The sequence below is a fragment of the Macrotis lagotis genome, chromosome 5 (genome assembly GCF_037893015.1).
Source record: "Macrotis lagotis isolate mMagLag1 chromosome 5, bilby.v1.9.chrom.fasta, whole genome shotgun sequence".
NCBI classification, from domain to species: domain Eukaryota; kingdom Metazoa; phylum Chordata; class Mammalia; order Peramelemorphia; family Peramelidae; genus Macrotis; species Macrotis lagotis.
Genome location: NC_133662.1, coordinates 64,576,199 through 64,601,707, shown reverse-complemented (window position 1 = coordinate 64,601,707; position 25,509 = coordinate 64,576,199). Strand labels below are relative to the sequence as shown.

Genomic DNA, 25,509 nt, shown 5'->3' with positions numbered 1-25,509 from the left:
GTATGCCAAGAAACCTGGGAATGTAAAAGATATTTAATGAGGTGACTCCCAAGATAGTGCACTGGGCCTAAAAAAATACTAAATTAAAATCTAACTTATCTGTATAAATATGAATTTTCCCTCTGCCTCAGTCTCCATGGAGACAATAATATATGTATCATAATAAATTTATGTGTATAAAGTAAGTTATTTTACTCTTCTATGCAAACTTAAACTATTATATAATAATGTTTTTATTATTATAAACAAGTTGAATTTAAAAGGGCAAATGCTCTAAAAATGTCTTCAATGTAAGTAGACAACTAATGAATGACTCATTTTTTAAAAATTTTATACCCAATGAATTTATAAATATTAAAAATATTAAATTAGAAATTATTAAATTATCTATAGTCTGAAGATATCAACCATAAGAAAATAGATACTCTACTTGCTTAATACTACAAGACAAATATGGTCTTAATCTGCAAAACATAGAATAATAAGGGAGATAAATTTAACTTTAGACCAATAAAAAATAATATTGACAAGAATGTGTTAAGAAAAATAGCTCATAAAAGAGGAAAACAATGTTTTAAATTTGTTATGATGAAGTGGGATTTGTGTAGGAATGAAAAAATTTAGTACTATAATGAAAACAATTGAAATTAATGATTCAGATTCTTCTGCTGTCATGACTTACCCATGACACAATGGACCAGTCATTTATCCATTCTGAACCTCAGTTTCCTCTTTTGTAATATGAAGGTTTTGGATAGCACTGTCTCTAAATATAGTTATACAAATAGAAATCTAAAGTCTATAATTAGGTTAATAGATTTGTTGTAAAATACTTTTGAAGATAATAATAGTATATTTTATTAAAATAAAAAATGAAGTACTTGAATTCAAATCTAAGGATTGTCTTTTTTTTCTGACAATCTCAGAAGCAGATAGACACTATTATATGCTACAGGCATAAAAATATGAGCTATAACAGTAAATAAAGGACAATTAAAGGAATAACTGTTGATAAAGTTGAGTGCAAGTCATCTATGTATATTGCAGCATTTTAATAATAAAATCTAAGTGAATTTAAAAGATGATATAAATGATAGATTTCTTTGGTAAAAAAAATCAGGTTATAAGAGTATGTGAGTGATAACACCAGGTGAAGATATACATGTCATAAATATAATACATGTCAACATTTTGCTCATTAACAAAAATTTCACAAAAATGTTCAATATATAAATCACTTGAAAAAATTATGAAATATTGAAATAACAGTAAGAAATATGCTGTATTTGATAAAATCATTTGTAATTAATACAGGAAATAACCTAAGAACTTTGATTCCATGTAAATCAAAGCTGGCAGGAATATAATTATATAAATATATGCATAAGAATACATACACATACAAATTTTTATTTGGTAAAATCATGTTGGAAATAAATTATATTTTCATCATCTGAACAAGTTGTGATATTTGAATATAATGTAATATTACTGCATCATAAGATATATCCAATTTAAAAAATGAGATATTTGGAAATTTTTCATGAGTGCTTGCATAGTAAAATAAGAAGAACTAAAAGAACACTAAAAATGCCCTAACCCAGATGAATTAAATTTCTATTCTTGACTCTAAAAGACTGATGGAAAATATATCTACCTTCTCTCATTAGAAAAGAAATAAATTAGAATTCATAAACACATTGACAATGCAATTTTTTATTATGTTTAATTTTTCCTGTTACAAAGGAAAATTCATTTAAAGTTACTGTTAGCATGAAGTAACAGTAATTTTAAAAACAACAATAGATCTTTCTGGGTATTTTTTACATCAGTGGTAAATTTTCTATGCCAAAGTAATAAAGACTCCCCAATTTTTTTTATAAATTTAATAATGTATCTGCAAAAAATCTATCGAATTCTCAAAAGAATTAGATATAATTACCTGTGAAAGAAAACTTCAAGATAAAGTTTCACAAAAAAGGAGACTGACACTCTCAGACTTCAAATTACAGTGTGAAAGAGTAATCATAAAGCTATCTGAAATTGGATAAAATATAGAAAATTTGATCAATAGAATTGGTTAAATATATACAAATTAAAAGCAGAGTCAAAAAGCAAAACAGTTGTTCAGTCACCAAATATGATGAAATATTGAAAAAAAAGAAACCATTATTCAGAAAAAATATGGAAAGATTTGGTAGAAGTGGGATGGACAATGAGAAACTTTGCAATAGTCTTCCATACTATGAATGATAATCTATCTGAGAGGATGTATTGCTATCTACACCTACTTAAACACGCACATATACATAAAAATACTACTGTATTTCAGATACCATTACTATCTTCCTTCAGTTGGGGTTGACTCTAGCAACACAAAATTCAAAACTTCATTTCAAGGGAAGTGCCATCTAAGAGTGGATCTATATATCTAAAGAAGTTCTAGATTCATGAAGGAAAAGGGACACACTGGAAAGAAAGCAAGAGATTTTTGAACTGGCTTCTGATTGTCCCATGTGGTTTTGACATCCTTTATATGGAAAGAAGTAAAATCCATGTTTTGTTTGAGAGATAATTTTAGCTTAAATATTTGCTAGATAATTTAGGGACCTTTTTAATAATTTTTAGAGCAGATAGAAGATCTTGTCTCATATCTCTAGATTTGCTGTCATTAGCCAAAGGGAAGCACCCCGCCCCAAGTTAAACCTAGGGACCTAGTTCCTAGTTATAGTAACTAAGAATTATATAAATTTCTAATTCTATTCTCACAGTACTCTTACGAAATAGATAAGGGAAATATAATCCGAATTTTCCTAATGAGAGTTGATTTAAGGTCATGCAATAACATCAGAGCAAATTCAGATTTTCTGACCCTGAATCCAATGATTTTTTTTCCATTAGTAGTGTATCACCTTATATGAAATCTGAAAGAGAAGTAAATCTAGACTCCATTTATACAAAAAGTATAGAAGTAGAGTTCAATTTAAAATGAGATAGATTAGATGTCAGAGAAAAGTCAAAAACTTTCCTAAACTCTCTTGGGCTTCCCCCAGAAAGAACATTGATCAACTAATTTGGAAGTGATAGAACCCAATAAAGAACAGAATTGAATATTTTCCAGCTTAAGATATATAGGAAGGACTGCAGAAAGGGTCTGTCTCCCTAAATAGAGAGATAGTGTATCCCATGCAAGGAATCCAGCACATGGAATAGATCCCAGTACAGGCAGGGTGAATAGAAAGTCAAGCGAAATATCTGAGTCACAGAAAAGATCTGCCATTGAGGTTCCTGTGTCCTAGCTCAGCAGGTCAATGACACAAGTCAGTTAAGAGGGTCCTAATACAGGTGCCTCAGAACCCTGTGCAGTTTGCATAATTAACTAAATTAGTAAACCATTAACAATCCCAATGCAGAAACCTTGGTACAGTGAGCCTGTGACCCAGGAGAAGAGTTCAAAATTAAGATCACAACACCATTTCATAAGAGGATGACAGAAAAAGTACTACATGTGAAGATGCAGAAAGTAATTATGACTCAGTCTCCACTGAAAAAGACCTCCTAGAAAAGCTCAAAAAGGATTTTTAAAATCAAGTAAGACAGGCAAGAAAAATTCGACATCTTGCAAAAGGAAAGACAAATATTTACTGAAGAAAATAATTGCTCTAAAATAGAATTGGACAAATAGCAAAAGAGAACAATTCCTTCAAAAAACATTAAGCAAATGGAAAAAGAAACTAACTCTTTAAAATAGAGTTGACCACATGGAAAAGGAGACGCAAAAACTAATTGAAGGAAATAATTTCTTGAAAAAATTATTGAGCAAGTAGAAGCTCAAGACTCCATGGGGTATCAAGAATCAGAGAAATAAAATAAAAAAAATAAAGAATAAAAATATCTAAAATGCCTAAATGGAAAAAATACTGTCCTGGGAAATAGATTCAGGAGAGATAATTTAAGAATTCTTGGACTATATTGAAGCTATGATCAACAAAAGAGCCTTGAGAGCATCACTAAAGAAATTATCAGGAAGAAATTTTACCAGGAATGAGAGTTGGTTCAATATTTGCAAAAGAAATAGCATATTGATTATATCAATAAGAAAACAACAAAAATCTTATGATTACTTTAAGAGATGTTAAAAAATGGTTGACAAAATATAATACCTATTCCTATTAAAAACACATAAATAGTTTTCCTTAAAATGATAAGAAGTATTTAATCTAAAGCATCAACAACTATTATATATAAAGAGAATAAAAGCATTCTCAGTAGATAAAGGGTGAAAACAAGATGCTATTTTATCACCACTATTTTTCAACATTGTATTAGAAATTTTTTTTTAAAAAAGAGAAGAAAAAGATATTAAAGTAATTAAAATAGGCACTGAAAGAAGAACCCTCACCCCCCCACACACACTCACACAAACACACACCTCTTTTTAGAAACTCTACTGAAGAAAACTACTTGAAACAATGAGCAGCTTTAATTGGTCCAGGATATAAAATAAATCATCAACATTTCCATATATTACCAAGAGAGCACAAGAGATAGAAAAAGGAAAAGGAATTCCATTTAAAGTAATTATAAAGTACATATAATAGTTGAATCTACTTGTCAAGACAAACATGTTAACTATTCAAAAACAGCTGCAAAATATTTTAACACAAATAAAATCAGATCAAAACAATTAGAAAGGGCCAGCTAGGTGGCACAGCAGATAGAACACCAGATCCAGGAGTAAGGAGTACCTGATACCAAACCTCTGTGAACCAGCTCCCTCCCAGCAACACATAATCTTAGGAAAATGGAGAAAGACCATTAGTAATTACCTAGCTTTGTGACCTTGTCACCTTTATCACTTAAGCCCACTGCCTTGCAAAAAGAAAATTGGAAAAATGTTAAAGTTTCATGGACAGACCATGTTAATATAATAAAAATGACAATTCTAACTAAGTTAAAATGCTCATTCAACACCACAACAATCAAATTGCACAATATCATTTTATAAAGACAGGAAAAAATAGGAAACGTTCTTCTGGAGGAACAAAATGGCAAGAATATAAAAATTATTAATAAAAAAAATATGTAAAGATTCTACTTCTGGCCAAGATGGCAGAGAGAAGCCAGGCCCTGTGCTAAGGTCTCTTGGTATTCCCTCATAAACAATATGAAATAAACCTCTTAATGGAAGGAAGTCCTGTAGACAAAATCAAGAAAGAGAACCAGGAAAAGCAACAGGTACCTCAAGGTCTATCATCAGGGATCAGGGGTTTGGGAGTGCAGAGAGCCACCAGCCATTGGGGGAAGGGTGAGAGCAGGACTGATCTGAGATCAGCCCTGGGGGCTTTTGCTGTGGGAACCACTTCATTGTGGGAACCAATCAGCTGTTGGAAACACTTCACTCTGAGGAACAACCAGAGTCCAGGCGTGGCTCTGAGATTGACAGTCTGGGATTTACAGGAAGGGCTGCAGAGCAGATTTCAGCCTCCAACACACCCTACTGTCCAGGAGGAGATATTACATCGAGGGAGAAAAGCCTCCAAAACCCCCTACTAGACACTCAATGAGCAAAGCCTCCAGCAGCCCCTACTGGCCAGCTGGACATATTACACTCAGTGAGTAAAGCCTCTAGGGGATCTCAATACCAAACCTCTGTGAACCAGTCCCCTCCCAACAACACATGATCTTAGGAAAATGGAGAAAGACCAGAGGAAAGGGGGAACCATAGAAAAATTCCTAGAAGGAAAAACTCTAATTCAGAAAGATGTAGAATCCTTGAGGAGAATACGATTTGGTCTCCAGCCTGGAAAGATTTCCTTGAAGATATCAGGAAAGAGTTAAAAAATCAATTGGAAAATTTGGAAAAAGAAACCCAAGAGCAAATTAACACTTTGCAACAAGAAAACAAATCCTTGGAAAATACAATTGGTCAAATGAAAAAGAAAATAATTCTCTCAAAACCTCAAATAAACAAAGGGAAAATCTCTTACAAAAATAGAATTGACCAATTAGAAAAGGAGTTACAAAAGGCAAATGAAGAAAATTCTACCCTAAAAAATAACGGAGTCTATGGAAACAATGACTTTATGAGACAACAAGAATTGGTTAAACAAAACCAAAAAATTGAAAAATTAGAAGAAAATGTTAAATACATCATCGGGGGGGAGGCTAGGTGGTGTAGTGGATAAAGCACCAGCCCTGGAGTCAGGAGTACCTGGGTTCAATCCGGTCTCAGACATTTAATAATTACCTAGCTGTGTGGCCTTGGGCAAGCCACGTAACCCCGTTTGCCTTGCAAAAACCTAAAAAAAAATGAATCATCAGGAAAATCACTGACCTCAAGATTAGATCAAGAAAAGGAAACCTAAAAATTATTGGCCTTCTTGAAAACATTGAAAAGATAAAAAAAAGTTTGGACTTAATATTACAGGATTTAGTGATGGAACACTGCCCTGCTATCATGGCATCAGAGGGTAAAATAATTATTGAAAAAATGCATTGTTCTACTCCAGAAAGGGATCCCAAAATCAAAACAGGAATATTGTGGCCAAATTCCAAAATCATCAGATAAAAGAGAAAATCCTGCAAGTAGCCAGAAAGATACAATTTAAATACCAAGAAGCCAATGTAAGGATTACAAAGGACCTGGGGGCATCAACATTAAGGGATCTAATTTCCTGGAATGCAGTATTCTGAAAAACAATGGAGCTTGGAATGCAGCCAGGAATCCAATATCTGGTGAAACTGAATCTTCTCTTCCAGGGCAAAAGATGGACATTTAAAGAAATAGGAGACTTCCAACTTTTCCTGATGAAAAGGCCAAAGTTTAATAGAAAATTTGAACTTCAAACAGTAAACCCAAGAGACACATGAAAATGTAAAATTGAAAAAAGGGAGGGGAAAGGGGAAAAATTGTCATCAAATAAGATATAACTATCAATATCCCTACCTGAAAGAAAAACTTTAATAACTCTTGAGAATTGTAACTCTACAGAGAATTTAATTAGCCAGAAGAAATAGATATGTATGATTTGAGAAACTGCTATCCAATAAGATGAAACTGGATATATCCTGACCTGGATATATGATAAATCTCAATAACTGTAATTCTACTAGAGAGAACAGCGAGAAGTTAGGGATACTCATGACTTTTCTGTGACTCAGATAGAATGTTTACAAACAATACCTACTTAAGGGGACAGTAAAGAGATGACAGTATGGAGGAGACTGAATGGGGTATACCTTATTACATTAAGAGGTACAAAAGATTTATTGCAATAGAGGGGAAGATGGGAGGAGGTGAGAACCACCTGAATCTTACTCTCATCAGAGTGGCTTAAAATTATCATACACATGCTCAGTTAACCTAAGAAACTTATTTTACCTTTAAAGTGTTAACAGGGGAAAAGGGTAGGGGGGGAGGAAATTGGGAATCAACAGAAGGAAGGGAAAAAAGAAGGGATAAAGGGAAAGGGGAAAAGGGGCTTGGATATAGGAGGGTAAACAAACTGAAGGTGGTGGTATTCAGAAACAAAACACTGGGGAATATGGATAACAGGAAAAAAGAGGGGGAAATACAAACAGAGGGAAGATAACATGGAAGTCAATAAAGAGTTAGCAATTATAACTTTGAAAGTGAATGGGATGAACTCTCTCTTAAAACAAAAGAAAATAGCAGAGTAGATTAAAAATCAGTATCCTACAATATGCTGCTTACAAGACACTCATCTGAAGCAGAGGGATACTTATAGAATAAAGGTAAAAGTTTGGAGCAAAATATATTTTGCTTCAACTGAAGTGAAAAAAAGTAGGGATAGCAATCCTTATCTCATACAAAGCATTTTCAAAAATAGATATTATTAAAAAATATAAGGAAGGAAACTATATCCTCCTAAAATGTACCATAGACAATAAAGTAATTTCAATACTAAATATGTATGCACTCAATGGTATAGCATCCAAATTCTTAGAAGAGAAGTTGAAAGAGCTACAGGAAGACATAGAGAGCAAAACTATACTAGTGGGAGACCTCAACCTCCCATTCTCAGATTTAGATAATTCTAACCATAAAATATTAATAAGAAAGTAGTTAAAGGAGTAAATAGATTGTTAGAAAGTTTAGACATGATATATGTATGGAGGAAATTGAATGGGGATAGAAAGGAATATACTTTTTTTTTTCTGCAGTACATGGCAGTTACACAAAAATTGACCATGTACTAGGGCATAAAAACCTAAAAATAAATTGCAGAAAGACAGAAATAGTAAATACATCTTTCTCAGATCACAATGCAATAAAAAAAGATATGCAATATTGGGCCAGGGAGATATAGACCCCAAACTAACTGGAAACTGAATAATCTCAATTTAAAGAATGAGTGGATCAAACAACAAATTATAGAAAGAATTAATTATATTATCCTAGATAATGACAATAATGAAACATCAAAACAAAACCTATGGGTCTGTCAAGGGGATATATTATATCTTTAAATACTTACATGAATAAATTAAAGAAAGAGGAAATCAATGAAGTAAAGAGGCAACTAAAAAAATTAAAAACCCCCAGTTAAATACAAACATAGAAATTCTTAAAATTATAGGAGAAATCAATAAAATGGAAAGCAAGAAAACTATCGAACTAATAAATAAAACCAAGAACTGGTTTTATGAAAAAAAAAACAAAATTGACAAACCTATGGTCAATTTGATTAAAAAGAAGAAAACAAAATTGCTCATATCATAAATGAAAAAGGTGAACTCACCATCAATAAGGAAGAAATTAAAGAAACAATTAGGAATTATTTTTCCCAACTATATGCCAATAAATTTGATAATCTAAATGAAATGGAAGAATATTTACAAAAATATAAGTTGTCTAGGTTAAATGAATAGGAAATTAAATGCATAAATAACCTATATCAGAAAAAGAAATTCAACAATCTCATTATTAAACTCCCTAAGAAAAAATCTCCAGGGCCAGATGGATTCACAAGTGAATTCTATCAAACATTAAAGGAACAACTGGTTCCAATTGCATATAAACTATTTGGAAAGATAAGTGAACACGGAACTCTGTCTAACTCATCCTATGACACCAATATAGTGCCGATACCTAAACTGGCCAGAGTTAAAATAAAAAAGAAAATTATAGACCTATCTCCCTGATGAATAGAGATGCAAAAATCTTTAAAAAAAAACTTAAGAAAATGACAAGTTATCACTAAGATAATATATTATGACCAAGTAGCATTTATCCCAGGCATGCAGGGTTGGTTCAATATTAGGAAAACTGCAGTTTAATTAGTAATATCAACAACAAACCTATCAGAAATCATATCATTATATAAATAGATTCTGAAAAAGGTTTTGATAAAATACAGCACCCATTGCCACTAAAAACACTAGAGAGCGTAGGAATAATATTCCTTAGAATAATAAAAATATCTATCTAAAACCAACGACAGGAATTATTTGCAATGGGGATAGGCTAGAGGCATTCCCATTAAGATCAGGGGTGAAACAAGGGTGCCTACTATCACCACTACTACTCAATATCATAAAAGAAATGTTATCTTCCACAATAAGAAAAGAAAAAAAATCAAAGGAATTAGAATAGAGAAGGAAGAGATAAAACTCTCACTCTTTGTAGATGACATGATGGTATATCTAGAAAATCCCAAAAAATCATCTAAAAAACTACTAGAAATAATTAGCGACTGTAGAAAAGTCACAGGACATAAAATAAACTCTTGTAAACCCTCAAAATGTCTATATATGACAAGCAAGATGCAGCATAAAGAGCTAGAAAGAGAAATCCCATTGAAAGTAACTTCAGACAATATAAAATACCTGGGAGTCTACCTGTCAAGGCAGACTCAGAAACTTTTCGAAAACATTTCTCACACAAATAAAATCAGACTTAACCAACTGGGTAAATCCCAACTGTTCAGAGATAGGTCAAGCTAATATAATGACAATTCCCCCAAACTTAACTACTTTTTTTAGTGCCCAACTTTTCATAACTCCAAAAACTTACTTTGATGAGTTAGAAAAAATAGTAAGAAAATTAATATGGAGAAATAAAACGTCTAGAATCTCCAAAGATTTAATGAAAAAAAGTGCAAAAGAAAGTGACTTAGTCCTACCAGACCTAAAATTATATTATAAAGCATCAGTCATCAAAACTATTTGGTATTGGCTAAAAAATAGAGTGGTGGACAAGTGGAATAGACTAGGTGCAATAGCAGGAAATGATTATAGTTATCTGTTATTTGATAAACCTAAAGAGTCCATCTATTTGGGATAAAACCTCTCTCTTTGATAAAACCTGCTGGGAAAATTGAAAATTTTTATGGAAAAAACTTGGATTAAGATCAACAAATCAAACCCTACACCAAGATAAGATTAAAATGGATACAGGATCTAGAAATAAAAAACAATATTATAAGCAAACTAGAAGATCAAGTAGTTTACCTGTCAGATTTATGGAAAGGAAAGCATTTTGTGACCAAAGAAATATGGAGAACATCATTAAAAGTAAATTAGACAATTATGACTATATTAAATTGCAAAGTTTTTGCACAGACAAAACCATTGTAACCAAGATCAAAAGAAATGTAGTAAATTGGGAAACAATTTTTATGACTAGTGCTTCTGACAAAGGACTCATCTCTAAAATATACAGAGAACTGAGTCTTTTGGGAAAAAAAAAACAAAACAAGCCATTCCCCAATTGATAAATGGTCAAAGGATATGCAAAGGCAATTTACAGATGAGAAAAACAAAGCAATCCATAATTATATGAAAAATTGCCCTAAATCACTAATTATTAGAGAATTGCAAATTAAAATATCTCTGAGGTACCACCTCACACCTCTCAGACTGGCCAATATGACCAACCATAAAGGACAATGATCGATGTTGGAATGAATGTGGGAAATCTGGGACACTAATGCATTGTTCGTGGAGCTGTGAACTCATCCAACCTTTCTGGAGAACCATTTGGAATTATGCCCAAAAGGCAACAAAAATATGCACATGCTTTGACCCAGCAATAGCACTGCTGAGTCTATAGCCTAAAGAGATTATGAAAAAGGGTAAAAACATCTCTCGTACAAAAATATTCATAGCAGCCCTGTTTGTGGTGGCAAAGAATTGGAAATTAAGTGAATGTCATTCAACTAGGGAATGACTTAACAAAGTGTGGTATATGCATGTCAAGTAACACTAGTGTTCTATTAGAAACCAGTAGGGATGGGATTTTAGAGAAGCCTGGAAGGATTTACATGAACTGATGTTGAGTGAGATGAGCAGAACCAGTAAAACACTGTATACCCTAACAGCAACATGAGAGTGATAATCAACCTTGAAGGACTTGCTCATTCCATCAGTGCAACAATCGGGAGAAATTTTGGGCTGTCTGCAAAGGAGAGTGCCATCTGTATCTAGCTAAGGAGCTGTGGAGTTTGAATAAAGCTCAAGGACTATTCCCTTTAATTTAGGGGGGGAAAGAGATATCTTATTGTCTGATCTTGTTACCTCTTAGAATTCTTGTCTCTTCTCTAAGGATATGATTTCTCACTCATCACACCCAATTTTTTTTCCCAAAATTCAAGAAATCTTTTATTGGTTATTTTTTAAGTCATTTATGCCATGAATTCATAGGGGATTGGTTCCAACAGCTCAGGTTCCTTGCCATTGGTTCTCACTAAGTGTGCTTCTGTGGGTGGAGCAGGCTGATGTTTTAGTTGAACCCAAGTGCCTTTTTCTTTGGCTTCTTTCTTCTTCTGATCATTTTCCTTTACTCGCTTCAGGAAGCGATCTCTGCTCTTAGAATACTTAATATGCTCAATATGCACATTAATGCTCTTGGCTAGAATCTTGCCCTTAACCTGTTTGTTTACAACAATGCCTACAGCATGCTGTGTAACATTATAGACTCGTCCAGTCTTGCCATGGTAACATTTGTGGGGCATTACTTGCTGAACTGCGCCCATACCCTTGATAGCTACGATATCACCTTTCTTGTATATGCACATATTGTAGCCAGAGGGATGACACCATGTTTTCAAAAGGGCCTAGAAAACATGTATCGAGTCCCTCTCCTTTTTCCTTTTGTGTTTGTCATTTTGGCAACTCACTGGAATATGGTGGAGCCAGCGGAAAGGCTCATCACACCCAATTTGCATCAAGGTACAACATGGAAACAAAGTAAAGACTGAGAAATTGCTTTCTATGGGGGGGGGGGAGGGAAGTAAGATTGGGGGGGAAATTGTAAAATTCAAATAATATCTTCAATAAAAATTAATTAAAAATGAAAAAATGTTCATAGTCGTTGTCTTTGTGGTGGCAATGAATTGGAAACAGAGGGAATGCCCATCAATTGTGGAATGGCTTAACAAACTGTGGTATACATATTTGATGGAACACTACTGTTCTATTAGAAACCAGGAGGGATGGGAATTCAGGAACGCCTGGAAGGATTTGCGTGAACTGATGCTGAATGAGATGAGCAGAACCACTAAATCATTATTTACCCTAACAGCTACATGGGAGTGATGATCAAACTTAATGGACTTACTCATACCAACAGGGCAACAATCAGGGACAATTTTGTGGTATCTGCAATGGAGAATACCATCTGCATCCAGAGAAAGAATTGTGGAGTTTGAGCAAAGACCAAAGACTTTCTATGTACCTTTAATTTAATTTTTAAAAAATCATCTCATGTAATTCTTCCATATTTCATAATATATCTTTCTTCCTTAAGGAAATGATTTGTCTCTCATCACATTCAACTTAGATCAATGCATACTATGTGGATGATGTAAAGACTAACAAACTGCCCTCTGTGGGGGGTGGCGGAAGGGAAGCAAGATTGGGGCAAAAATTGTAAAACTGAAAATGAATAAAACCTTTCTAAAATTAAATACACACACACACACACACACACACACATATATATAGAGAGAGTGTTTGTGTATGTGTGTGTGTGTGTGTGTGTGTGTGTGTGTGTGTGTGTGTGTGTAAAGGAAAGTGACCTAGTCATATCAGAGCTAAAATTGTATCATAAACAACATTCATCAAAACTAATCCTGAGTAAGAAACAGTGTGGTGGATCAATGGACTAGATTAAGTACAAAGGAAACAGTAGTAAATTACTATGTAATCTACTGTTTGTTTAACCTCAAAGACTTCAGTTTTTTGGCTAAGAATTCACTCCATGACAGAAACATTGGAAAAACTGGAAACACGTGACAGAACTATGTACAGACCAACACCTCACACGCTTTACCAAAATAAGGTATACAATTTAGATATGAGAGATGTTTTCCAATTAGGATAACAAGGAATAGTTTATCTGTCAGATATATAGGGTGGGAAAATCGATAATTTTGATTACTTTAAATTTAGGGAAAAAATGTGCAAATAATACCATTGTAACCAAGATTCCAAAAATGCAGATAGTTGGAAGGCAGTTTTTGCAGTTAGTATTTTGATAAAGTTTTCATTTTCTTCATATATATATATATATATATATATATATATATATATATATATATATATATACATATTATGGAACTGAGTTAAATTTATAAGAATACAAGTCATTTCCAATTGGTCAGTGGTCATAGCAGATAATCAGGCAGTTCACAGAGGAAGAAATTAAAGCAATCTATAAGCATATAAAAATGTTCTAAATTTGTTTTGATTAAAGAAAGCTACATTAAATCAATTTTGAAGTATTTCCTTAGCCTTATCAGACTGGTCAATATGACAAAAAAGGAAAAGTGATCATTATTAGAAAGAATGTGGGGAAACTGGGACATTAATGCATTGTTGATGAAGTTGTAAACTGATCCAACCATTCTGAAGAGCAATTTGGAACTATGTCCAAAGGGCAATAAAACTGTGCATAGTCTTCATGCAGCAATACTGCTACTACTACTACTAGGTCTATAATCTCAAAAAGATCATAAAAAGGGGAGGGGGAAGACCCACATATGCAAAATAATTAAAGCAGTTCTTTTTGTAGTGGCAAAGAATTGGAAATTGAGGGAATGCCCATCAATTGGGGGATGACTAAGCAAAATGTGGTATATGAATGTGATGGAGTACTACTGTTGAGTAAGAATTAATGAATGGATAGACATAAGAAAAACCTGGAAAGATGTGTACATAAATTGATGCTAAGTGAAGTGAGCAGAACCAGGAGAACACTGTACACATTTTAAGCAACATTGCATGATGATCAACTGTGATAGACTTAGTTCTCCCAGTAGAACAATGTTGAAAACAATTCTTAAGGATTTGTGATGAAAAATTTTATCCATAGAAAGTACTATAGAGTCTGAGTGCAGACTAAAGCAAAACATTTTCCATTTTAAAAAAATGTTTTATTCTTTATGATTTTTCCCTCTCATGTTTTTCTCTTTTGTTCTGATTCTTCTTTCACAAAATGATCAACATGGAAATATGTTTAACATCATTATACATGCATAATTGTCAAGGAAAGGTATGGATTTATAAGATCTATCTTGGTAAACTGACAATTCTAGGAAAAAAGTTATTTCCAATTGTTTTATGAGGCCAATTTTCTTCTAAAATAAACCAAAAAAATGTTCATTCCTACCTCTTCCCTGTAGTTTAGTGACTACAGAACTCTTCATGTTCCTCCAAAGAAGATATTGTAGAAATACCCAGAATTATAAAAATTGCTTCACAGAGAAACCGCTATAATTCTTCCAGGTCCAAGTAAATAATCTGTTATAGGAAACTCTCACCTTTTATGTCCACAAGTTACTGATTTATTACATCTCTTAGCACTTATAAGTCAGGCTATTCTTTAAAGAATTTGAGGTTTGGTTTTTTGGATTCTTCTATGCATATAAAGAAAAAAATTATCTCAGAAATAAATAACTTGGGTCTTCTAGAGGTTACTAAATTTTTTTTTCAAATCTATAATACTCTAATTCTAACATACTTATATAAACCTGAGACTAAATATGAACTGCATGTATTCCTGCATAGAAAAATGACACTGATAATACTCATATGAACCTTCTCAATTAAAAGAGCAGATAGAGGGAGCTTTTATAGTTGAATCACAGGAGAAAGCTGAATTTGAAGATAAAATATGGTGTAAAAATGGAGTCAATAGAAAAAAGGGAAATGTAATGGGAGAAAGAAATAGGAGAGGGGGAATAGGCCAGGATATTTTATATAATAAGATTTTTCTTTATTAAAATGAGCTATTACAATGATATGGAAGGGGGGAAGGAAAGGGGGAATGAGGGAATCCGCTCTCATCAGAGGTGGTTAGGAGAGGAAACAGTATATATTCTCAATGGGGAATAGGCATGTGGAGTAAGGAGAGGGGGAACAGGGGGAAGGAGGGTGATGTGAGTGATGGAGGAGAGGATGGACCATGGGGGAAGAGTGGTCAGATATAACACATTTTCTTTTTTTACTTCTTCCAAGGGGCTGGGATTGGAAGGCCTGTCTGGGACCATAGGGCCAGGTGGATGCTGGGCCCAAGGGGTGGTATGGGGGCTTGGGGCCTCTTGGCCCCAGAGCCAGGGATCTGTCTGCTGCGCCACTCAGCTATGCTACAACAGAGTCAGAGTGAAAGGAGAGAAAAAATATAGTACATGGTAGTGGAGAAATACGAAAGGAGGGACTTGCAATCAGTAATGCCAATGGTGGAAAAATATGGAAGTAACTTCTGTGATGGACTTATCATAAAGAATGTGATCCACCCATGGGAAAAAAAAAGAATCTTACTCAGTACTCCTAATTCCATTGTTAAATATGTTTCCAAAGACATATTGTTTAAGTACCATTTTATTTTCTACAGTTTTGTAAAGAACACACCTTTATTCTCTCCTATCCAACCAACATACTAAGATCTTTAGGAAAATATTGATATCTAGCCATAATTGCAAGGTACATATAATTATAGAATCCCAGTCAGAAATAGCCTGAGAGGTCATCTTAAATGCAAAGACAATGTGATCAAGCTAGAAAAATAGATCATCCAGTCATCACCTTGCAGTCTCCAGAGACAGAGAACTCACAACCTAGCTGTCCCGATGATGAAGTGTTTTTTTTTTTTTATATATACTAAGCAGATGTTCAATCCCTCCTTCCCCCATCACTCATTGATTCTGTTTCAGATCTCTTGAACAAAGGATAATCTAATCCTCTTTCCAATGTTGTCACTTTAGGTACTTAAAGATACCTCACATTTCCTATTAAAAGTAAAAACTTCAGCCTCTTCAGTTTATCTTTATTTCAACTGGTGGGAAGCCCCTTCACCATCTCTGTTGTTTGCTACTCTATTCCTGCTTATTTAAATTCTTATCAAAATGGAACACTCAGAATTAAACAAAATACTCTTTTTGTGGTCTGATCAGGATGGAGCACAGTAGGAATATCACTTATTTCAATCTAAGCACTACAGTTATCCTAAAACAGATTATGTTAGGGTTGGTTCTTTTTTTTCCCTTTTACCTGCCACTTCACACTGTTCATGAGTATTGACTTTGCAGTCCACTAAAATTCCTAGACTCTTTTCAAAAGAATTTGTATAAAACCATGGTTTGCTACTGAAGAGCTATAGAACATAAATACAGGCATTAGGAATGCACTTACTGGAATGATTCTAAGATAGTATTTTAGACATGGTTAATTCCAACATATACTGGGGAAGCTAGGTCATATAATATATAGAGTGCCAGATCTGGAGTCAGGAAGGATAATCTTCCGGAGTTCAAATCTGACCTAAGACGGTTACTATATGTTTGACTCTGTGCAAGCCACTTAAATCTCTTTGCTTCAATTTTCTTATCTGTAGGATGAACTGGAGAAGAAAATGGCAAAACCACTCCAACTCTTTTGCCAAGAAAATCCCACAGTCACAAAGACTTAGATATAACTTTAAAAAATGATCAAATGACAACAACAAATATAGACCCTTTTCAATACTAAGAATCTGATTCTATGATGTGAGAGTTATGATAAGGTGTTGTACTTCCTAAGAAAATCCCCATATATGTCCATGCAAATACACTATTGTTTAATTGTTGAAAATATCCCTTTTCTACCCCTAAACCACAAAATGAATCATTATACTTTTTCTAGAATTTCAATTTGAATACTATTCAAGATAAAAACAAAGATTTTTCAGTGATTATTAAAAACAAAAAAGGGTCAGTCAATTATATAATTATCTGATTTTCTTGAATACATGAGATCATCCACAAAAGTAAATACCACTATTCTGCAATTGATAAATGGTTAAAGAATATGAATAGGGTGCCTAGGTGGTGCAGTGGATAAGGCACCAGCTCTGGAGTCAGGAATACCTAGGTTCAAACACGGTCTCAGACACTTAATAATTACCTAGCTGAGTGGCCTTGGGCAAGCCACTTAACCCCAAAGCCTTGCCAAAACCTAAAAAATAGAACATGATTTACAGTTTTCAAATGAAGAAATTAAAGTTATATATAATCATATGAAAAAATGTTCCAATCATTATTGATTAGAGAAATGCAAATGAAAACAAAAATGAGGTCACCTCACACCTATCAGGTTAGCCAAGATGAGAAAATGGGAAAATGATCAATTTGGGGGAGATTGTGGGTGGATTGGGACATTGATTCATTGCTGGTGGAGTTGTGGATGGATCCATCCATTCTGGAGAGCCATATGTAATTATGCCCAAAGAGAAGTAAAATTGTTCAAACACTTTGAAATTGAGGGGATGCCCATCAATTGGGGAATGGCTAAACAAGTTATGGTACATAAATACTATGGAATATTATTGTTCTATAAGAAACCATAAATGGTTGAACTCTAGAGAAGCATGAAATGACTTACAGGATCTGATGCTGAGCAAAGGGAGTAGAACCAAGAGAACAATGTCCACATTAACAACAGCATAGTGAAATGATCAACCTTAATGGAAGCAGATCCTCTCAGCAATTCAAAGAATTAGGACAACTTTATTAGACTGGGTATGGACAATGTTATTCTCATCCAGAGGAAGAAAAAGTAAACAACACAAAACAAAAAATAGAAAGAAAGAACGAACAACCAACCCTTATAATCTGATGAACACTTTATAAAAATTGTCTTTTTAGGGGGGTTTTGGCAAGGCAAATGGGGTTAAGTGGCTTGCCCAAGGCCACACAGCTAGGTAATTATTAAGTGTCTGAGGCTGGATTTGAACCCAGGTACTCCTGACTCCAGGGCCGGTGCTTTATCCACTGGGCCACCTAGCCGACCCTAAAAATTGTATTTTGTGCATCTTTTTCACTTAATCCTAATTCCTCATATCTAAAATGACTAATATGTAAACATGTTTATCCAAATTATGTATGTATAATGTTAACCTGTACATCACTGAGGGGAGGTGGGTAGGAAGGGAGGGTGGAAGAAAATTTTGTAACTTAAAAATATATGTATATATGGATGAAAAAAATGTTTAAAAGAGAGTAAATACCACTGGAATAATATTGACTCTGAAATTGTTTCTGTTTCATACAATATTACACACATTGTTCATTTAGCCCAGTTCAGACTCATATTAAATTCCATATAACTCACTGGTAAAGTGAGCCATTTATTTTCTCTTCTTCCCTTCTTCTGAAGGACCTTGCTATATTCTCCTTCTTGTTCTCAAAGATCCATTAATAACATTCTTGTTGCTTTTCTGTGTTGAGTCTGAAATAAGTTGAGATAAACAACACTTGCTTTAGTAAGTATAAGAGATTACTATATACTTAAATTTATTATAATGAGGAAAACTGATGAGATGAAGGGAGAGATACACTAGGTTAGGTCATTTTCTACAAGTTCCAGGAACTGCTTGCTCCATTTGAGATCATGTTTCAAGAACAGGTGGATATACCTGGTTATAGCAGGAAAAGAATACTTGCAAAAATATCATATGAACCAAGGACGATGCAATATCAGTGCCACCTTTAGGAAAATAAGTAAAGTCCCTGACTGCTTTCTGATCATATTTTTGGTGAAGAAAATGATGTTGGTATAGACATACCTGAATAATAGAATTCTAGTATCAAATAATATACAATAGTTTTGGTTCTAAAAACATCTTCTCAATCAACTTCTTTCTTTAATAGATCAGAAATATAGGCAATGAAGAAAGGAAGCTACTGTTCCTCATAAGTTGGCCAACATGATTGGAAAACTGCCACTAAATATGCAGTAGATTCTCATAGTTTTTTTCACAACCTACCCTAAGCCTAAAAGGTCTGTCATCTACCTTGTCTGTAAATTTCTCTTTATTGTTGTCACTATTTTAAATACAACCTGCTTCAAAATAAGGCCTTCAAAATGCACACAATAAAAAATTCTTCCCTCAGATCTCACAGTGTATCTTACTTATAAAATTAAATTGTGTTTATGTAATTAACAAATATCAATGATAATAACATGTGTTCTTCAAAGCACTTTGAGGTATTGTGGTAAGTATGGAATCTCAAAACAGACCGTTGTGTGGATTATAATGAGTCTCAAAACAAGTGTCATAGAAATGCAGCCAAATGTCTTTCTCTAAAAGCTTCTCATTGTAGAGTAAAACATGACTGGAGAGTTGACGCCCCTGGGGACTATATTAAATGCAGAACTTGATACCTATGGGAAAGATATAGAAGATATATAAAGATATATAAAAATATAAAGATATATTATCTCCCAGTATCCTTATTGATGGCTAGTGTACTGGTGAAGAGATAAGATTATCCTTCAGGAAATACAGATTTCTTTTATTCTGTAGACACACCTGAATCTTACTCTTTTTCTGGAAACATACAATATGACTAAAATCACAAGAAATGAATAGCTTATTAATTATATCATAAATGTTTACTTTTTTGAATATCATGCTATACATCATTTAGATTTAATGCAATTGATTTTAGACTTCTTTGTGTGAGCCTGAAAGTTTTATAAATATTTGGGGACAAATCAGAAATACAGTACTTATCTAAGTATTTTATCAAAGCAATGATTCAAATAATAGTATTCTGGTGCCCCTCCATTGCTGCTAGCTATGGTGTTAAACTCTTCTATAGAAGAGGAAGTAGGGGTGGCTAGGTGGCCCAGTGGATAAAGCACCGGCCCTGGAGTCAGGAGTACCTGGGTTCAAATCCAGTCTCAGACACTTAATAATTACCTAGCTGTGTGGCCTTGGGCACCACTTAACCCCAGTTGCCTTGCAAAAAATAAAAAGAGGAAGTAATAGAATCTTAAATTAACTTTATAAGCTACTTCAGAGACAAATAGATGTTCCTATATGATCTCTATTTAAAATGTTTGGTTCATTTCTGCTTATCAAAGAAACAGAAGAAGCAAATATTATAGATGGGACATGAATTTAGGAATTCTGACTCCACATTCAGTGTTCTTTCCACAATTTTTATTATTTTCCTGAATGTGTTTTTTTCAAGGTTTTCATGCAAATCTATTCTGGTATATTTGATCTTATGCAACAATAATCAATAAATAATGAATGGTCTCTAGGACCACCTGAAAGATAGGGGGATTTTGTTCTCAAGATTTAAATACATTATAAAATATTATCATGTACTTTGGGATTATTAATAATAGGTCAATTTTGGTGTTAGCAAGGGCTATATATAATTGAAAAGAAATAGAAATATTAGTAGAATACACAGAAAATGAATAGGTGAGCAAACATTTTAGATTTTCCAGCTTTGTTTCTTTTCTTTGAAAACATCTTAAATAAATTATTAAATGAATAGTACTGATGATAATAATGTGAGTTATTTACATAAAGATATTAGAAAGAAAATCAATAATGACTTAGTGAATCAAAATATCTGATTTGCAGCAAGTGATTCTGACTTCAAATTTTATCTGACAATTTTATCTGGAATTGTTAAACAGAGTCATCCCTTCAATATTTCCTGCACAATCACTTGCCCTATTTTTCATTCAACTTATATGCAGAAATCTCAGTTTTCCCTATGATGGATAGATGAATGGATGGATGGATGGATGGATGGTTGGTTAGCTACATAGTTTGATACACAGAACATAGATATTACATAGATATATGACAGATAGTTACATACATACATGGATACATAGATAGATGGAAGGTTAGATGACAGTTGGATTACTTTTATCAAAGAAGGGATGTATGAGGACAACAATAAAGAATCAATGGTGCAAAGGGATTGTGATTTGAAAAGAAAAATAATTCTACATAGAAGTACAAAGGAAAGGATGTCATCATCAGAGGAAATGATTGCCTATGGTAAGATAAATGAGCTTAAGAGCAACTTTCAAGTCATGTGAATATTAGGAAACCAGCTTCTCAGAAATTTTACAACCTAGACTACTTCTTACACCAGGAGAGGAAATGAATAAATCTAAAAGAGTGGGTTCTCAGATTGGTAGGAAGAACATAGAAAAAGAGATAAGATAATCTGGCTTTAAGATTATTCTCTGATAAATGTAAGAATAAAGAGTAAATTGACTTTCTAATGACACAAAATAGAATTCTATTAGATCACATTCTAATTTTGACATTGCTTTCTTCATTAATTTATTTTTCTAAATGTAAACAGTGCAGATCATGTTGAAGTCTAGGCAACAACTATTATTGAATTAATTTTGAAATAGTTTGAGTGAGGGAGCTCTAGCCCTAGGGAATTCCAAGAACACTAGTCCCATGAGGTACACACACAAAAATATAGAAATAAATTTAGCTATATATCATATGAAGAGAAATATAGGATTCAAAATATGGAAGAAAATTAAGAACAGAACTTTTTACAAAAGGGCCCCTCTTAAATAAAATATGAGCAAGAGTAATTTTTGAGAAGAATATCTGACTTAAAAAGAAAAGTAGGGGCAGCTAGGTGGCACAGTGGATAGAGTCCTAGAGTCATGAGTACCTGAGTTCTAATGTGGCCTCAGACACTTAATAATTACCTCACTGTGTGGCCTTTGGCAAGCCACTTAACCCCATTGCCTTGAAAAAATCTTAAGAAAAAAAGGATTCAAATTAAACCAGAAGAAAGAAATGGAAGAAAGCAAAAATCTAACCATCATAATAAAAATGTGAATGTGTAAATTGATCACACAGTACAATCAAAAAGAAAGTCATAAATATTCCATCTTCACCCTTTCTTACTCCATACTAATTTTTTTTCCTTGAAAAATTGTACTTCATTGTTTTAAGTGTTGGTATGTTTTAACATTTTCTTTCTGTCTCTCTCTTTTTGTCTATCCATATCTCCTTTCCTTCCTCCCTGCCTGCCCTCACTTTTTCAGAAATGTCTCAAACATTGTTGAAGTACTCTCTTTTTGGTTGACTATTAAGCCCCATGTTGCTCATTCATTTATTTCTAATTTTTCATGACATTATATGTGATATTTTGGGCAAAGATACAAGAATATTTTGCCATCTACTTATCCAGTGGATTGCAGATCCATAGGCAAATAGAGATTAAGTGATTTGCCAAAGTGATGCAACTAGAAACATTCTGAGTTTAGATTTGAACTCTGGACTTCCTGACTCTGAGCTGGTTGTACACCTACCTGCCTACTAACTATCCAGGTTTCAATATATGGTATTATGAATTGCATCTTGAACTCCTTGTATTTTTGAGATATATTATACTATTTCCCATTTTTTTAAAATTTTCTTTAAAAAAATGGCACAATGCCTTGTTAGTTGAATTAACTTAATACTTCAAAGTCTTTGTGTTGGGAAGTTGTTTTGCCTGAATTTGAAATTCAAATTAAGAATACAGAACTATTTTTACCCAAGAGAAATCCATGATTAACCTTAGACTTTTATTGACTTTATTTATGGATTCTAAATAATTTGCTTGCATAATTTCCTGAAATGTGGTATTCACATTTTTGTTCAATATATTTTTAAAAATTTATCATATTCCCCTGGAAGTCCTTCTAGGAAACCATCAAGTTATCTTTATCTTATCCTCAAAGACAGTCACTCTGCCTTGGATAAAATTAATTTTTTCAATTGATATAATTTTTTTTGCTTCTTTTGAGCCTAATTTTCCTGTTTCATTACCTTTCTTTTTCCCTAAATGTTAAACTTTCTCAAGTATTTTAAATTCTTTGACAGATTATCAATAATATCAATAATCAATATCAATAATCAATCTTCCCTACTCTAATTATATTTTTACTGAATAACTTTATTTTAGCAGTATTTTATTTATCACTATACTATGTAATTATAACATATAATCATTATTATTATAATTTATTATGATACTATAGTGAACTAATAAATTAATTTTAATAATACTATACTATTAATCACTAGTATAATACTATGTGATTATATTATTATAATATTAATAATTATTATATGATATTCAACATTTTATAAATAAAATTTTTAGTTCAAAATGTTCTCCCTTCTTCTTCTTAAGACAGTAATCAATTTGATATAGGTCATATGTGTGCAATCATATAAAAACTATTTTTATATTGATCTTGTTGTGAAAGAAAAACAGTTTGAGAAAAAATAATTTGCAAAAGGAAAAATAACCATAAAATAAAAAGTAAAAAGTAAAATGAAAATTGTGTGTGTTTCAATCTGCATTCATACTTTACTAATTCTTTCTCTGGATGTGGGTAGCATTTCTGATTTGAATCTTTTGGAATTTTCCTGAATTGCTATATTGCTGAGAAGAGATAAATCAATCATAAATAATTATCATACAATGTTCTTATTATTATGTACGATATGCTGATTCTATTCACTGTTAATGGATGTCTTTTTTTTCAGGTTTTTCTAAAATCTACCTTTTCGTCATATCTTATAGAACAATAGTATTTCATTGCATTCATATAACATACCTTATTCAGTCATTGGCTAATAGACGGGTGTTCTCTCATTTTTTTTCAATTTGCCACTCCAGAAGGAATTACTATGAATATTTTTGAACATGTAGATTTTTCCATTTTTTTATGAACTCTCTAGGATACATAGTAGAGATGTTGGATCAAAGGCTTAAGTTCCAAGTTACTCTCCAGAATGGAATCATTTTACAACTAATACACAGTGTACCAATTTTGCCATTATATTATATTAATGTCATATTAGATAATTTGATACATGTCAGAATAATTATGTTTTTCATTTCTCTAATTAATATCAATTTAGCACATTTAAGATAACCTTTATATAATTTTTCCTTCTGAAAATTGCCTGTTTGTATCCTTTAGCCACTCAACAATTCAAGAATGATTTGTATTCACATAAATATGATTCACTTCTCTATATATTTGAGAAATGAGTTCTTTATTAAAAGATATTTGATGAGAAACTTACTTCCCAGCTTTCTGATTTTATTTTAATCTTACTGTTTATAATTTTTTTTGAGAAAAGTTTAGACTTTAATTCAAAGGTAGAAAAAATAGTTTTTAAGTCACTACAAAAAGTTCACAAGTCACTACATAAAGTTCACAGTTTAGGCCCTGGGAGAAGCAGCAAGATAGTGCATTTTAATAGAACTCAGGAAAAAGTGAAAGAATTTGGGAAATTATGCTCCCCAGAGCAGGCTGAGTTCTCACAAGAAGGCAAGCAAGCAGGGGATAAGTAATAATAAAGGACAAATGGGTAGAAAAGTTTGAGGGAAGTCAATCCCCCAGAAAGAGCCATCCTCCAGGAGCCACAAAAAATGATTTGATATAATAAATCAAAATTGTATACTTTACATCTTATAATACTCTCTATTGCTTATTTTATCAAGAATTTTTCCCTTCTCTGTAGATAAAAACAGGTGAACTATTCCTTGCTTTTCTAATTTTTATGTGGTATCACCCTTTATGTTGAAATCATGTACCCAATTTGATCTTATTTTAGAATAGGGAGTGAAATGTTGGTCTATACCAAGTTTTTTCATTAATTCCCTTGATATTCTTGAAATTCATCCTCCAGATGAATAGAAGTTCTATTTTTTCTAGCTCTGTAAAATAATTTTTGATAGTCTGATTTATATGTCACTGAATAAGTAAATTAATTTAAGTAGAATTGTAATTTTAATAATATTAGCTCAGCCTAACAATGAGCAATTAACATTTTTCCAGTTGTTTAGATCTGACTTTATTTGTGTGAATTTTTTAAAATTGTTTACAATGGTTTCTGGGTTTATCTAGATAGGTAGACTCTCAAGTATTTCATGTTGCCTACAGTTACTTTAAATGGAATTTTTCTTTCTGAATTTTGTTGATAATATATTGAAATGGTGATGATTTATTTATGTGGAGTTATTTTATATCTTGTAACTTTGCTAAAGTTGATTTTTTTTAATGTTTCATTAAGTTTTTTAGTTGATTTTCAAGTATTCTCTAAGTATTTCATCACATCATCTACAAAGAGTGGGAGTTTTGTTTCTTCAATGCCTATTCTAATTCCTTCAATTTCTCTTTATTTTTATTGCTAAAGTTAATATTTCTAATAAA

General features: G+C 32.6%; 1 long non-coding RNA gene across 3 annotated transcripts in view; it reads right to left on the bottom strand.

The window, feature by feature from the left end:
- The window catches only part of LOC141489722 (uncharacterized), a 186,985-nt gene that overhangs the window by 42,558 nt on the left and 118,918 nt on the right, over positions 1-25,509 (bottom strand). For all 3 annotated transcript variants that reach the window (XR_012468972.1, XR_012468974.1, XR_012468973.1), the window contains exon 3: positions 18,613-18,729. This is a non-coding gene — a long non-coding RNA (uncharacterized LOC141489722). The remainder of the gene's footprint in view (positions 1-18,612; positions 18,730-25,509) is intronic.